The sequence below is a fragment of the Pongo abelii genome, chromosome 2, assembly GCF_028885655.2.
Source record: "Pongo abelii isolate AG06213 chromosome 2, NHGRI_mPonAbe1-v2.0_pri, whole genome shotgun sequence".
NCBI lineage: Eukaryota > Metazoa > Chordata > Mammalia > Primates > Hominidae > Pongo > Pongo abelii.
The window spans coordinates 80,523,731-80,541,078 of NC_085928.1; the positions used below are offsets into that span (position 1 = coordinate 80,523,731).

Genomic DNA, 17,348 nt, shown 5'->3' on the forward strand with positions numbered 1-17,348 from the left:
GCTACATTATTAAGAATTAATGGCGAGGTGTAGTGGCTCATGCCTGTAATCCCAGCACTTTGGGAGGCCAAGGTGGGTGGATCACTTGAGCTTAGGAGTTTGAGATCAGCCTGGGCAACCTGGCAAAACCCATCTCTATATAAAATACAAAAATTAGCCAGGAGTGGTGGCACACGCTTGTAGTCCCAGCTACCCATGAGGCTGAGGTGGAAGGACCACTTGAGCCTGGGAGGCAGAGGTTTCAGTGAGCTGTGATTGTGCTACTGCACTCCAGCCTGAATGACAGAGGGAGATTCTGTCTCAAAAAATAAAAATAAAAAAAACAGAAGAAAGACAAAGAAAAAGAAAGAAAAAAGAAGGGAATGAATGGCAAGGTGCGTCCAGCAGCTTCCCAGTGGGTGGTGTTTAACCAGGCTCCCAGCACTCTCACCTGGTATGCACACCCTCGCAGAGTTTCCTCCCATGCGGAACAGGGTTGGCCTATGTAACCAAGAGGATATTGCAGGACAATGGAGCACAACTTCCAGGGCTAGGTCATAAAAGGCACTCTGCCTTCCATCTTGCTGTCTCAGATCACTCACATGGGAGAAGCCAGCTGCTACGTCATAAGGACACTCAAGAAGCCCTATAGAAGAGCTCACACGGTAAAGAACTGAGGCCTTCTGCCAATGGCCAGTGAGCAACTGAGCCCTGCTGGCAGCTGCTGAATGAGCAAGCCATCTTGGAAGAAGACCCCCAGCCTGTCAAGCCTTCAGATAACTGCAGACCCAGCTGACACAGAAACCAGAGTCAGAATCACTCAGCAAGGCATTCCTGAATTTCTGACCCACAGAAATTGTAAGATACGAAATGTTGGAGTTTTTTTAATCCACTAAGTCTATGGGTAATTTATTATAAGCAGTGGATAGCTTATACTCTAAGAAAAATAGAGGCATTAGATATAAACCACCAGTCCAAAAATTTTAACGAACAGAGAAAAAAGAAAAAAAAAAAAGACAGCAAGTGGTGGAGTGGAGTTGGAGGGAGGAGAGGCTGAAAGAGAATAGTGTCATGGTAAAGAGCATGGGTTTTTAAGATAAATCAGACATGAATTTGAAACCAACACTGACACCTATTAACTATGTGACCTTGGGCAAACACTTAGAGTCTCTAAGCATCAATGTCTCCGTTTATCTGTGTTCTCAAAATAATAGTAACTACTTCACATAGTTACTATAGATCAAAAGACAAAATGAACAGGAAATACCTACTTTGCACATAGCAGACACTTGACAGGTATAAGTTATTAGTGACCGCTTCATTGAAGGTAAACATGACACACTCTGCTGACCTGCACTGCCTGACTTTACAGGGAACAGAGTACCATTTCAATGCTAATCGGATTTTTCTTTTCTTGTTTATTTTTTATTCTGAAATATATCAGAAACACGATTTACTATATTTAACTGGATTGTCTTAAACTTAAGTTCTGTGTATCCAAAACATTCCAAGGAGAGCAGAAGCAAATAAATCTGAGAAAAAATGTATTTGAATAGAAATAAAAATTGTTTTAAAAAAATTCTCCTTTTCTTGTCCTTTAGAGCAAGGTAGTTACCATGCTTAGTACACACACAAAACCTCCAACATCATCTACTGACAGATGGTTCATGTCTGTTTCATGTCTATTACTTTGAAGAGAATAAATTTCTTCAACAAGAGCTACTATGCATTTATGGCATATTCTCTAAGTCTCCAAGGCTTAGTGTTCATATTTGTAGTAGGAATTCATTTAAAAACAAAAATAAATAAATAAAATAAAAACATTTAAAACAAAGTAAATTAACCTCAGTAGTATAATACTTTTTTCTTTTTTACCTTTTTTTTGTTTAAATTAACGATGAATTTCTTTTTTTTCTGTTTTTTTTCTGTTTTTTTGAGACAGTCTCACTCTGTCTCCAGGCTGGAGTGCAGTGGTGCAATCTCGGCTCACTGCAACCTGCAGCTCCCTGGTTCAAGCGAATCTCCTGCCTCAGCTTTCTGAGAAGCTGGGATCATAGGCACGCACAAACATGCCCAGCTAATATTTGTATTTTTAGTAGACATGGAGTTTCACCGTATTGGCCAGGATGGTCTCGATCTCCTGACCTCGTGATCTGCCTGTCTCAAGCTCCTAAAGTGCTGGGATTACAGATGTAAGCCACCGTGCCCTACCCCAGTGATGAATCTAATCTACCCAAAGTGTGAGCCATAATCCTTGCTTGATCAGTAACAAGTCAGCACCAGCAAGGATTAGTTTGTTCTTACCAAAGACTGACAAGGTTTATGCCCTGGTTGTCAGACATCACTGTTTTCTAGGTGTGGATGTGGGTAGGATTTGAAATGTGTCTCCTATTTGCTTTTTGCTTTCCGGGTAATCATCTCATTCTTATAATAAAATACATCTGCTCCCTTCAGAGTGGTTCAACAGTCAGATCAACCTCACCCAGCTAGTTAACAGAAAAGCCTGAACTAAACCCTGTTATCTTGTCCCCAAATTGATTGGGGATGTTTTCTTTTTCTTTTTTATTTTTACTATGGTCGACTATCTTAACAGCTTTCTTAATTGGGTCACCAAGTCAGTCCTCTTTTCCCATCTAGTAATCCTGGTCTTTCTTATCATTCCCTTACTCAAGAACTTGTACTGACTCCCTTTTCTCACCCTCATCAATCCCAGACAAAATTATCCACCTTTCTGCTCTGCTCTTATACAATTAGCTGTTTTTCTAAATGTTCCTAAAAATTGACTTTCTCATTGAGCAAGATTGCTATCCTTAAGCAATTAAAGCTCCTAAAAGAGACCATGCCAATGTACCCTGTTCTGTGAACTTCCTACCCGCTAAATGCCCTCTCCCCTCTCACCTCCTTTTGAAACCTTTATAATCCCTCTGATTAAATTCCATCTCCTCCATGAAATCTTCGACTCTTCCAGTCTGCTTGGCTTTCAGCCATGCTTGAACTCCCATCACACGTGTAATTAACACTTTTTACTTCACAATCTGTTGTGTTTTATTGTCTATTGTGCCAGATATCTTCTGTTTTCCCCTCTAAACCCATTCTTCATCCTTCTCACCCTGTTCTGTGCCCCTGGAGCCTGACTTGTTCAGTCTACTGCAGTGGTTCTCAAAGTGTTACCCCAAACTGCAGCATCAGAATCACCTGAGAACTTGTTAGAAATGCAAATTATCATTGGGTCCTCACACAGAGCTGCGGAATCAGACTCTGGGGATAGGCTCCAGCAGTCTATCGTGCAGCAGGCCCTCCAGGTGTTTCTGATGAATGCCCAAGTTTGAGAACAACTAGTCAGTATCCACAGGCTCTCCTGTCTTCTGGCTTTAGGGTTGGGTCTCACCTATGTTTAACCCTGGCAGGAGATAGAATGGAAACAAGATTGCAACATTGGGACTATTCCTTGTCGTTCCCCTAGCCCTGGAAAACACCTTTTTTGTTTGTTTGTTTGTTTGTTTGTTTTTGCCTTGTTTTGTTTTTGGAAAACACCTTTGAAAAAAGTCACTTTATTAAGCCCTTTGAGTGTGTCATCTATTTCCTGTTAGTACTGTGACTGATATACAAGACATATTTATTATTAACTCAAGTGATATTACTCAATTATATTCTTATTTCCCCTCTCTGCTTCACTCCAATCTACAAAGATGTTGAGAAATGCAGGCAAGGATTTTTGTTGATTCCTCAAAAATCTAGATCTCTTAGGTGAGGTGGTAGACTAAAATAATGCCCCCTGCCCAAAGATGTTCATGTCCTAATCCTCAAAACCTATAATATGTCACCTTACATGGCAAAAAAGGGACCTTGCTGATATCATTAAGTTATGGTTAGGGATATCGGGAGATTATTTACATTATGAGGGGAGGGAGATAATCTAATTACAAGGGTCCTCATAAAAAAGAGGCTGGAGGGTCATAGTCAGTGAAGGAGATGTGACAAAGAAAGGGAGGAGAGGGAGAGAGATTTGGGATACTGCCTGCTGGCTTTCAAGATAATGAATGTAGGAAAAGGCAAGGAAATAAAAGATTGTCCCCTACAAACTTCTGAAGAAACACAGTGCTGCCGACACCTTGATTGTAGCCTGGTAAGACTCATTACAGACCTCTAGCCTCCAGAACTATAAAAGAACACATTTGTGGTTTTGAGCCCCTAAGTTTGAGGTAATTTGTTGTAGGAGCAATAGAGAACTAATAAGGGTGGTTTATGAAAAATGAGCCTCTTTATCAAATAAATTTTAGAAACCCCACACACCCTCCTGTTAGAGCTTTTAAATGAAAACTACCATGAGATATCACACTGAAGAACCTTTTCTAACTTCTTGAAATCCACTGTTTCCCATTTTTTTTTCCTAGGAAGACCTATTAATACTCCACAGGCTAATAATGATAGTAATAATGGCAGTTAACATTTATAAAGTGCTTACTACATTGCAGACACTGTGTTACATGCTTAAATATTATATAATTCTACCAACCTTTAAGAGGTGATTATTATTCTCATTTTGCAAAGTGGTAAACTGAGGTTTGGAAAGGTTAAGTAATTTGATTCATAGCCACACCATTAGTAAGTAGGAGAGGTCAGAATTGAAACTTTGCTTAACTCCAACATTCATATTCTCAACACACAACCCTGTTCTTTATTCTTGAGAAATATACTTTGAGAAACATTAAGTACACCCAGACTCCTCTATAGCTAAAATGAAAACATTAACATATAATGTCCAACGCCTTTACAATTTCCAAATGCATCTCTTGTCATAGTTCAAAATGTTCCATGTTAATTTCATTACTAACCTCAGGGTCAAGCACCAAATGGAAACCAATTGCTGTCTGGTTTGAAAGCAATTGCCACTGTGTGTGTGTGTGTGTGTGTGTGTGTGTGTGTAAAAGATTAGAGGAGCTCACCTTTCCATGCAGGTACAGCTTTCAGATTATAAAGTAGCTGAGGTACAGGGATGTGACCTAGCCAAAGGATTAGCACAGTTGAACCAAGTCAGCCCTCCATATCTGTGGGTTCCAGATCCATGGATTCAACCATCTACAAATCAAAAATATTCAGAAAAAAAGGACGATGTGTATGTACTGAACAAGTATAGACTTTTTTCCTGTTATTAGTCCCTAAACAATACAGTATAATAACTATTTACATAGCATTTACATTGTATTAGGTATTATAAGCCAGTGGCCCCCAACCATTTTGGCACCAGGGACTGGTTTTGTGTGAGACAATTTTTCTACAGGACAGCAGGGAGAGGGGTAGATGGTTTGGGGATGAAATTGTTTAACCTCAGATCATCAGGCATTAGTTAGATTCTCTTAAGGAGCATACAACCTAGATCCCTCACATGCGCAGTTCACAATAGGGTTCCCACTCTTATGAGAATCTAATGGCACTGATCTGACAAGAGGCGGAGCTCAAGTGGTAATGCTCTCACTTGTCCACTATTCACCTCCTTACAGGCCACGGACCAATATAGGTCTGCAGCCCAGGAATTCAAGACCCCTGTTATAAGCAATCTAGGGACAATTTAAAGTATATTGGAGGATGTGAGTAGGTTATATGTAAATACTACGCCATTTTATATTAGGGACTTCACCATCCATGGATTTTTGTATCAATGGGGGGCAGTCTTGGAACCAGTACCCACCGATACCAAGGGATAACTGTATAACTCAGAAACACCATTCAGAAATCTCAGGCCGATCAACATTTCTCTTTTAGAGAGCTGTGATTTGCCCATAAAAATGAATTATTGGCTAAAATTAGGGAAAAATCTCAGACTATTAAGTACAAAATGTTTCTGCAAGCAATCCAGTTGAGAATAATGTTAGAGAATTTACAGAAAAGAAAAGCTCATGCAGCAGTTAGATGAATTTTTGTTTCTTAAATAAATATTTATCATTCAAAAAAAGTTGCCATAGGGCATTTCTTGTGTTTCAAATGCATATTTTGCTAAGCAAACATGCTACTCTGTGCTACAATATTTTACTTATACATTGGCATGTGCTTAAACTTCTTTAGTGATTACTACCAAAAAAAAAGTTTGTGCTTTTAATTTTTCTAACTAATTTTTCTGTCTTTGTCAGTTTCCCTGTTAAATATCATAAATTATTTTGACCTGCATAGGCTCTCATGAACATTAAGCAAATTTTAAATTAGTTAGTATACTTTAGTTATCTTTCACACATTTATACGGAAACAAAGTAATTTCAAATGGTGCTCATGGCCAGCACAGTGGTTTGCGCCTGTAATCCCCAGCACTTTGGGAGGCCAAAGCAGGAGGATGTCTTGAGCCCAGAAGTTTGAGACCAGCCCGAGCAAGATGGTGAGATCCCATCTCAACAGAAAATTTAAAAATTAGCCAGGCATGGTGGCACAGACCTGTAGTCCCAGCTACTCAAGAGACTGAGGCAGGAGGAGTCGTTGAGCCCAAGTTTGAGGCTGCAGTGAGCTGTGATTGCGCCACAGCACTCCAGCCTAGGCAACAGATTGCGTCCCTGCCTGTCTCTTTAAAAATAAAATTAAAAAGTAATCATATGTACTGATGGAGGTTTTTTTAAGCACTTCTTTCTAATTTATAATTCTTTATCCCCCAAATGAATAACACTATATGCAATATTTACTTCTGGAACAGAAAAAGTCATCAGTGAGACAACTGATTACAGTCTGGAGTTTAATTAATAGAAAGGCGCTAATGTTAATTTCCTAGTTTTCACAAATGTGCCTCAGTAGTGTAAGCTGTTAACATTAGGGGAAACTGGCTAAAGAGTATACCAGAGCTCTCTGTACTATCTTTGCAACTTTTCAGTAAATCAAGAATTATTACAAAATAAAACACTTAAAAAGTTGAATAAAATCAACCGTGTTACAACACATGGGTTTAACGATATTGTTAATTGTGTATTCTACTCAGAGCTCAGATGACTTTTGAGACCTCATCTTCTGCTCCCACCTCAGTCGCCTATGTTTAGATACCAAGTATCTAGTAGGAGTCTAATCAGGAAAACAAAACCTATTAGCAAAGCAGTAAAATGCCCTGTGGTTGAAACTTCTTAGGGGTAATAGCTGTTTTGTTTAACCAAAGTCTTTTACCTTGAGGCTTCCTGTGGGTATCACCTTCTTACACAAGGTGCCATACAAAGTAAAACACAAGCAAACAAAACTCTACATCACAAGGTCACCTCACAGCCAGCCTGTGTGTGATCACTTGCACATTTACCTGTTTGTCACCATCTCCCCATCTAGATTTCAAATCCTTCTAGGGCAGGAACCATATCTGCTTTATCCCCTGATCAGCCCTCCAGGTACGTTGCCTGACATAGTGGATGCTCAAACACTATTTGATCATGGATGTGTGAATGAATGACTTAGCTGCCATTTATATGAAAGGAGTCTTGCAGGATGTAAAGTAAGAATTGGTACCTCTGCATATACAGGCAAAATAGAGCTCTTGTACCCACATGTATGTTTTTCAGTCAGTCAAAGAATAAAGTCCCCAGCGTCCTGAGTCGTGAATGTGGATTCAGAGCTGAATGAGCCCATGAGGCACAAATAATATGAAAAGTAATTTGCTCCTTAGGAAAACAAATAGGTAAACAAAGTTCAAACCATTCCAACATGATGACAGTGAAGAACACGACTGCCACGTTAAAGCATGACCCTGTATTTTCTAATGTGGGAAGGCTCCAATTCATTCATTTAAAAAAAAAATCTTTTTAGCTCCAGGGATTTAGTAGTCAATGAATAAGTTAGACAGGAGCTCTGCCTTCACTGGGCTTACGGACTAGTAGAGGAGATTGAGAGTAAATATGAGAAACAGGATATAATATGATTGCAGGTCAAATGCCTCTCCACAGTGCCAAGTTCAAGGATAGTAGCAGGAGAGACAGCATTCATGATTTGAAGTTGCAAGTCCTGGGCAGGTTTTCTGAGCTAAAGAAATTCAGGCATCAGCAAAGATATTATGAGAATCGAGTGAAATTACATGGAAATTCTTTATAAATCTGAAACACTAGAAAGTATTAGTGTGCAATGCATGCATTCATTTGGGTCACTATTTCCACACTTATTCATTTTTCATGCTTGCACCAAGCACCTACTATGTATGTGCCAGATGCTGTTGTGGAGATATAAGAATAAAGGAAATGCAAACAATACTGTCAACACAAATTATAAGTGTTTGGGTTAAATTCTAGAGTCTCCTGCCTTAATCAGTAGCTGGGGTCACAGTGACCCTGGTTCTCAGACACACCCAAAAGATAAGCCTCAACCTTTGAAATTAGCAAAGTCAAACAAGGCTGTCACTTCATTTTCTTTTTCTCCTCAGCATTAGGAATTACAGTCAGTGGGAACATACAATTTCCCAGAAGCTGACAGTTCAACTATTTTGGCATCTTATTTGAAAATTACCATTATTACTTTTAGCACGTGAGCAATTTCTTACAGCCTAGTGGTTTGCAGAGTTTTTCCTTAACCTTTCCACTAATGATGGGATGACATACTTTATTTATTTTTCAAAGTCTCTTCTAGATTCTACCAACAGTAAGACACTTTATTTTTTGAATTGCTATTTAAAAAATGAAATCAGTTTAATCTTCCTGCATCTCTACTTTATTTGGATGCTATAAGGTTAGTCATGAAGGTCAAAGAAAGAAATTGGAAATCATTAATATTCATTTCTTTCAGACACTAAAAAGTCAGCATTGTGAAGAATTTGGCAGGTAGGTAGGTTATGCCAAGTACTAATCTTCTGTTTAATTCTTGGCTTATTATCATCCTTACCATATGGAGACAGAAAGTGAGGAGCATTAATTTATACAGACTTACAAAGGGCTAGTGCACAAGTAAAGTTGTTAATAAATAATGATAAGGACAATCATCATCACCATCATCATCATCATCATCACCATAGCAAAGCCTTATACTAAGTGCCAGGCAACACTCTAAACACTTGATACAAATTAACTCTTTTTTCACTATGGTAAAATAAAGACAACTTGAAATTTACTGTCTTGCCCATATTTAAGAGTACAATTCACTGGCATTAAGTACATCCACATAGTTGTGTGACCATCATTACCATCCATCTCCAGAAGTTTGTCACCTTGCAAAACTAAAGCTATGTACCCATTAAAAAATAACCCCTCATTCCCCACTCTTCTCATCCCCTGACCACCACCATTCTACTTTCTGTCTCTATGAATTTGACTACTCTAAGTACTTACATAAAGGAATCACACAATATGTCTTCTCTTTTGACTGGCTTATTTCACTTAGCATAATATATTCAAAGTTCATTCTAGTTGTGGCATATGTGATTTTTTTTGTTTTTAAGGCAGAATAATATTCCATTGTACATATATACCACATTTGACTTATCCATTTGCCCATCAATGGACATTTGAGTTGCTTTCACCTGTTGACTATTGTGAATAAAGCTTCCATGAACATAGGTATAAAAATATCTTTAGTCCCTGATTTTAACTGAATAGATAGTCAGAAGTAGAATTGGATCAGATGGTTATCCTACGTGTAACATTCTTAGGAACTAACAACTGTTTTCTACAAAGGGTGCACTATTTTGCATTCCCACCAACAGTGCACAATGATTCCAGTTTCTCCAAATCCTTGCCAACACATCACTTTCTGTTGTTTTGGTAGTAGCCATCCTAACAGGTATAAGGTGTGAGGGATTATTTTTATCTTCATTTTGTAACTGAGGCATAGAGAGGTAAAAATAAAACCTGCCCAAGGTCAGATTGCTATTAACTGTTAGAGAACCGGGACTCAAACCCAGGTAAGGGAGTTCCAGAGTCCATGCTGTTCTCTACTGACCTTTTAAAAATAAGATAAGCTACCATTTATTGAGCACTTACTATGTGCCAGGCACTGCATTTTACATTAATTATTTAATCCTCACAACTGGCCTGTGAGACAGTTCTTATAATTGCATCTACTTTTCTAATGAGGAAGATAGAAATTAAGTACAGTCATTCCTTGGTATCTGTGGGGAGATTGGTACCAGGCCTCCTACCAATACCTAAATCTGTGGATGTTAAGTTCCTGATATAAAATGGCATAGTATGTGCACATCCTCCTGTATAGTTTAAATCATCTCTAGATTATAACAATATAATGTAAATGCTATGCAAATAGTTGTTGTAATGTATTTTTATTTGTAATTTTTAATTGTGGGTTTTTTAAAATATATTTTTATATTTTTGATCTAGTGATGGAATCCACACATACAGAACCTGCAGATATGAAGGGTGAACTATATTTTCCACAGTTACTGAGCTAGTTAATAACAAAGCTGGAATTTGAATCCAGATCTCTGAATCCAGGGCTGGAGTAATTAGTCTGTCTCCTATACTGAGTTTTAGATAAATCATTATCCTATTAAATTCTTTATCTTTCTGTGTGTCCTCAGTGGAGATATTTTTCCCTCCCTATAGCTAATCAGCTTCCTTCAAAGTGGATTTCGTGGTGATACGGATCTGTTCACAGTCTTATGGAGGCTGATGCTGGCATTTGAATGCAGTTCCTCGAGGCTTTCCGATGAGCTAAGTAAGTTGAAACATGTACACCTGATGTAACATTCCTTCCCAGGTAGAGTAAGTTGGCAGGATTCAACATTTCACACAGGCTATGACCCTCAAAAGAGCCTCTCATTTACCACTTAGTCCTTCCCAGTTGCCTTGTTGTTTTCCTTAAGATACTTTCCTCCAATAGGTAATGCTAAAAAGAAAAATTTCTCACGGCCTCTCCTGATAACTGTTTCCTCAAACCTATTATAATGTCTTTGGAGCAGATAAGCAAATTTTGCCATCTTCACTCTTTGGCATGCCCCAAATACCAATGTCTTAGTGTCCTTCAGAAACTCTGTTAGGTCTTCCCAACTATGTATAAACTGGCTTTGTCAAACATGAGTCCCCAAAGAAGTGGGAAATGCTATTCAATGTAATGGGATGTAAGCACAGGAGAGTGGTTGCTGGAATCATTTAGACATGGTTATGAGTGGTTATGAGTATGGACTTTGGAGATGAGTGGTTATGAGTATAGACTTGGGAGCTCACCCAGCCTAGCTTCAAATTTCTACTCAACTGTATCATAGATGCTTTTCTTTGGGCAAGCTATTTTACCTCATCGAGGCTCAGTTTCCCCATCTGTAAAATTTGAATTTAAAAAGTATCTGTGTCATAGGGTTTTAAAAGGACCAAATAAGATCATATTCATCAAAATAACAGCATGGTATTTGGCACACGCTAACATCTCCATACATGTTAACTGTTCTATAAAATTACAATCAGATGACAGCATTCCAAGAGTGAAGACTATTGTCCTGTCTATCATGGAGCCTTACACTTAATAGGTGATCAAGAATTTTTTTAGATAATGATTGCTCATTATTTTAATGAGATATTCAAGGCATTTTCAACATTGTGAATATGCACTTCAAAATCACAAATTTCAAAACTAAAGAACAAGAAGAATAAAGGTAAGGAAAATAAGGAGGCTTGGGGAAGCAAGCATGGAAGACAGGCATACACAGGAGTTTCAGAAGTCATCATCCTCTGAGTTCCAGCCTTGCAGATTCCTCATACTTCAGGCCAAAAGCAGTTGGCTAGAGTCTCTGTGTGAAGAGATAGGTTGTTGAGCAAGGATCTGCATGTCTAAACAATTCCAGCATCTTGCCCACCAGAGAAGTTGTCCTGACACTTCTCATCAGCAATTATTCTGCATTTCCACACTCACACATTAAGAAATTTCTTCTCTCTAGGACATCCTATGCCAAATCTTCTTGATTTGAACCTTTGAATGCAGTCAGGCCTGGAAGCATTTTGCTTGTAATTGGAATGTTGTAGCATTGTACTAGAAAGCTGGCCCAATGTTTTCATCACTTCTGGAATTTAACTCTATCTCTTTCCTTGCTGTTCTACAATTGAGCTTCCCAGTATAGTAGCCACTATGCACATGTGCCTATCTATTTAAACTTGAATTAATTGGAATTAAATAAAATTTGTATTCTGTTCTTCAGTCTCATTAGCCGTATTGCAAGTGCTCAATAGCCACTTGTGTATTGGTCAGAGCAGATATAGAACATTTCCATCATCATAGAAAATTCTGTTGGGCAGTGTTGCTCTAGGAAATAAGCTTAAGCATCATGGAACAAGTGATTCACATGATAAATAGTGCCATAGCTGGTTAAGGAGCAAGGCAACTGTTAAACCCCCAAACACTGTGGTGGTGCCATAAATTCCTTGACATACCTCCAATGAAAATGTGGAGTCTAATTCTCCTTCTCTTGAATATGGGCCAAACTTGGTGACTTGCTTCTAATGAATAGAATGAGATGACAGTGATGTTATGGGACTCCTGAGGCTATGTCAGAAGAGGCAATAGGGCTTCTGCTTGACTCTCTCTTTTTTAAAATGCTCACCTTTGGAACTCAGCCACCATGTTCTAAGAAAGCCCCCGCCATGTAAAGAGGCCACATGAAGGTGCTCTGGCCAACAGTTCTTACTACAGCTGCAGCTGATAGCCAGCATTAAACTCTAGACCCAAAAGCCTTCTGATGATTCCAGGTTCCAGCCTTTCAGCTACTTGAGCTAATACTGGGTGGAGCAGAGACAAGATATTCCCACAGTATCCTGTCTTAATTGCAGAACCACGAGCCAAAAAATGTTGTATTAAGCCACTGTATTTAGGACGGTTCATTACACACAAATGGATAACTGAAACATACATATTCTCAAAAAGTGGCACATTTTAATGAAGTATCTTTAGCAAAGTATCTTTAATGAATCTTTAATGAAGTTCAGGCCATGATGAAAAGATGTTAGCGGAAACACAAGGGTCCCTCTCTTCAGTACCTAAATGAAACGTCAATGGTCAGAACATGAGACAAATAGAAAGAGAAGGAAAATTATGATGTGCTTTTAAAAATGGAAACTTCTCCACCATCCAATTGCAGTAAATCTACTTCTGACTAGACCCTTTCTCTAGCCCCCTTCTCATATTCTGTGCTTGTTCCCCAAGATGTCAGAATCTCTGATTCAGTGGCATCTCTATGATCCTCTATAGGGATTATGATCTGGTTGGAAGAGGCTTTATCTCAATATTGTATTTGCATAGAAGCCTTGATGTTTTTAATAATATTATATTTGACAGTTAAAACAAAATGTCAAAGATTTCTAAAGATGCTTTTTATTCTTAATTTACCTAAAATTGAGAAAATGTCAATTGTCCATAATAGTTTTCTCAAACTGCTTTAATTTTAATTAGTTTCGGATTTCCACAAGAGTAGACTGAGGTGCAAGTAGCTTATTGTGAGGGTGTTGGATAGATAAACACAGAGAATGAGTAAGACAAAATACAAGGATGCATTATCAAGTTGTTACTACTGGGGGAGACTGGATACTTAACCCCACAGGACTCTCAGAAAAGTTTGATCTACCCCAGAGGAATAAAGGGGGAACCATTTATCTGTTGGCTTCCATTTCTCATGGATCAATTGTTGATTTGACTATGCCATGTGAATGCCAAATGGGTTCCCAAGGGCATCTCATACCATGACATGAGAAAAATCTAAAGCAGAAAGAAAGAGGGATGCCATGGAAGCCAGAAGTGCAACATGGTCACATGCAGGAGAACCTGCAGGAAACTGGATGAAGCATGAGTGGAACCAGTTGTCTTGGACTGGCTGAAATGAGAGGTGAGGATAAAAGAACATCAGAAGCTTTGAGATGGTACATGAGATGTATTTGATACAGTCCACCTCTTGAACAGCTCAGCTATGCTTTTGCCTCTAAGTTCAAACAATACACTGTCTCCTTCAGCGTGGTAGCCACCACAATCTCTGCAAAGACTTAATACAAGGGCGTTAATGAACCAGGTTATCATATTACTTACAGCTGTTCCTGAGGCTGTGATTGATAGTCAATAAATTTCTCTTTCACCAACCAGTCTAGATACCTTTGATGGTTAATTTTAGGTATCAACTTGACTGGATTACTTTTAGATGTCAACTTTACTGGATACCCAGATAACTGGTAAACATTATTTCTGCATATGTCTGCAAGGGTGTTTCCAGTACGTGTTCACAAGATTAGCATTTGAAACAGTGGGCTGAGTGGGGGCAGGCACCAGCCAATCAACTGAGGGCCTGGATAGAACAAAAAGGCTGAAGAAAGGAAAATTTATTTTCTTTCTTTTTCGGAGATGGAACACCCTTTTTTGCTTGCCCTTGGACATCAGGACTCAAGGTTCTCTGCCCTTTGGACTTCAAGACTTGCACCAGCAGCCCTGCAGGTTATCAAGCCTTCAGAATTTTAATTTATGAGCAGCCATCTGAGTGGAAATGAACAGCCAAAGGAATTGCTTTGAAGCCACAGATCATAGTAAACACAATGTATTCTCTTAGTTTGCTTATTTGGAATGACTTTCAGCATGGTGAAGAGGCATAAATATCACCCTTTGGCACCTGGGTGCCATTCACATTCAAGTGTACTGTTCAGGTAGGAAAGTAAATGGATGTATTTTAGAACAATTTTCCACACTAAGAATCGTAATAGGAACCCATCATAGCAGATTACTTTTTGTCTCCTGTGTTCCATCAGCTAGGCTTGCTTCCTGTTGCAGTCACAGTCCCACCCACCTCATGCTGACAGTTGGCACTCCCACAAGTGCATACCCTACACCTTACATTCTGCCTCAGTACCTTTTCTGGGACTTCTAGAAGCTACTGGACCCAGGGCAAGCCCAGCTCCTGAGGGTGAGGAAGTTAATTACCAGGGGCAACCCTCATCTAAAAGGGGTTGGGGTGGATGAATGCCCCAGCCTCCCATCTTTGGGGTAGACAATTCTGGAAAGCATTCCACACACTTCTCAGATGTCCAGCAGAATCAAGCCACCATTTCCCAGAGCGGCAGTCTCAGTATTGGCTTTTGTTCCTTCCCTGTTCTATCCTTCTCACTCCCTCACTCTCAGTTCTTGGGATCAGCTCCCATATAAAAAATATAAAGCAGACTTCAGAAAAAGAAAACTATCAGAGATAAATAGGGGCATTTCATGATGACAAAGAGCTCAATTCTCTAAGAAGACATAACAATCCTAAATGTGTATGCATCTGACAAGGGAATGTCAAATACACGAGGTAAAAACTGATAGAACTCCAAAAAGAAATAGATGAATCCACTATTATAGCTGGAGATTTAAACCCCCCCTTTCAGTAATTGATAGACCAAGCAGACAGATAATGTATAAGATACAGTTGACCTGACTAGCACTATCAATCACTTCAATCTAATTTATACTTATAGAATACTTCACCCAACAACAGCAGAATACACATTTTTCTCAAGCTCACATGGAACATTCACCAAGAGAGACCACATTCTGGGATATAAAACCATACCTTGATAAGTTTAAGAGAATACAAATCATGCAAAGTATGTTCTCAGACTGCAATAAAATTAAACTAGAAATTAATAACAGAACAATAGCTGGAAATTTCCCAAATATTTGAAAATTAAGCAACACACTTCTAAATAACACATGGTCAAAAAAGAAGTCTTATAAGAAATTTAAAACCATTTTGAACTAAAATGAAAATATAACATCAAAATTTGTGAGATGCATTAAAAGCTTAGAGGGAAGTTACGGCATTAAATGCTTATACTGGAAAAGTAGAAAAATCAAAAATGAATAATCTAAGCTTCCATTTTAGAAAACTAGAGAAAAAAGAAAAACTTAAGCTTAAATAAAGCAGGAAAAAATACCATAACAAAAATTAGGGCAGAAATCAATGAAATTGAAAACAGGAAAAAAATGGGAAAATCGACAAAAGTAAAAACTGGCTCTTTGGAAATATCTATCAAATTGACAACCCCTGGCTAGACTAACCAAGAGAAAAACAAAGAAGACACAAATTATTACTATCAGAAATAAAAGGCCATCACTACTCCATGAACATTAAAAGTATAATAAAGGAATTTTTTTTATTATACTTTAAGTTTTAGGGTACATGTGCACAATGTGCAGGTTAGTTACATACGTATACATGTGCCATGCTGGTGTGCTGCACCCATTAACTCGTCATTTAGCATTAGGTATATCTCCTAATGCTATCCCTTCCCCCTCCCCCCACCCCACAACAGTCCCCAGAGTGTGATGTTCCCCTTCCTGTGTCCATGTGTTCTCATTGTTCAATTCCCATCTATGAGTGAGAACATGCGGTATTTGGTTTTTTGTCCTTGCAATAGTTTACTGAGAATGATGATTTCCAGTTTCATCCATGTCCCTACAAAGGACATGAACTCATCATTTTTTATGGCTGCATAGTATTCCATGGTGTATATGTGCCACATTTTCTTAATCCAGTCTATCATTGTTGGACATTTGGGTCAAATGGTATTTCTAGTTCTAGATCCCTGAGGAATCGCCACACTGACTTCCACAATGGTTGAACTAGTTTACAGTCCCACCAACAGTGTCAAAGTGTTCCTATTTCTCCACATCCTCTCCAGCACCTGTTGTTTCCTGACTTTTTAATGATTGCCATTCTAACTGGTGTGAGATGGTATCTCATTGTGGTTTTGATTTGCATTTCTCTGATGGCCAGTGATGATGAGCATTTTTTCATCTGTCTTTTGGCTGCATAAATGTCTTCTTTTGAATAGTGTCTGTTCATATCCTTTGCCCACTTTTTGATGGAGTTGTTTGTTTTTTTCTTTACTTGTGGCATTTGTGAGCAAACTCTATATATACAAATTTTATTATTTACATAAATGAACCAATTCCTTGAAAGACACAAACTATTAAAACATACATGAGGAGTAACAGATAATCTGAATAGGCCTATGTTTATTATAGTAATTAAATTAATAATTAATAACCTTCCAAAAAGAAAGAACGAAGCCAGGTGGTTTCACCAATGAAATCTATCAACCATACAAGGAAGAAATAATAACAATTCCCCATAATCTTTTTCAGAAAACTGAAGTGTCAGGAAATACTCTATTACTCATTCTATAAGGCCAATATTACTTTAATACCAAAAAAAAAAAAAGATAAAGGCATTACAACAAAGTAAAATACAGACCAGTATCCTCCAGGGTCTTCAACAAAATATTAGTGAAAAATATTAACCAAAAAATTAGCTAATAAAATTCAACCATGTATAAATTACACACAGTGGTGAAGTAGGATTTATTCAAGGTATGCAAGGGTTGTTCAACATTCTAAATTCAATCAGTGTAATCCACCACATCTATGGATGAAAGAAGAAAAATTATATGATTATATCAATTGCTGATAAAAATCTTCAG

The 17,348-nt window shown here is 38.3% G+C and overlaps 1 long non-coding RNA gene across 1 annotated transcript in view; it reads left to right on the top strand.

Annotated features, from left to right (window-relative positions):
- Positions 1–562: 562 nt before the first annotated feature.
- Positions 563–17,348, top strand: part of LOC129058550 (uncharacterized) — a 29,737-nt gene continuing 12,951 nt past the window's right edge. Inside the window, exons 1-2 of the long non-coding RNA XR_010139181.1 lie at positions 563–837; positions 10,476–10,587. This is a non-coding gene — a long non-coding RNA (uncharacterized LOC129058550). The remainder of the gene's footprint in view (positions 838–10,475; positions 10,588–17,348) is intronic.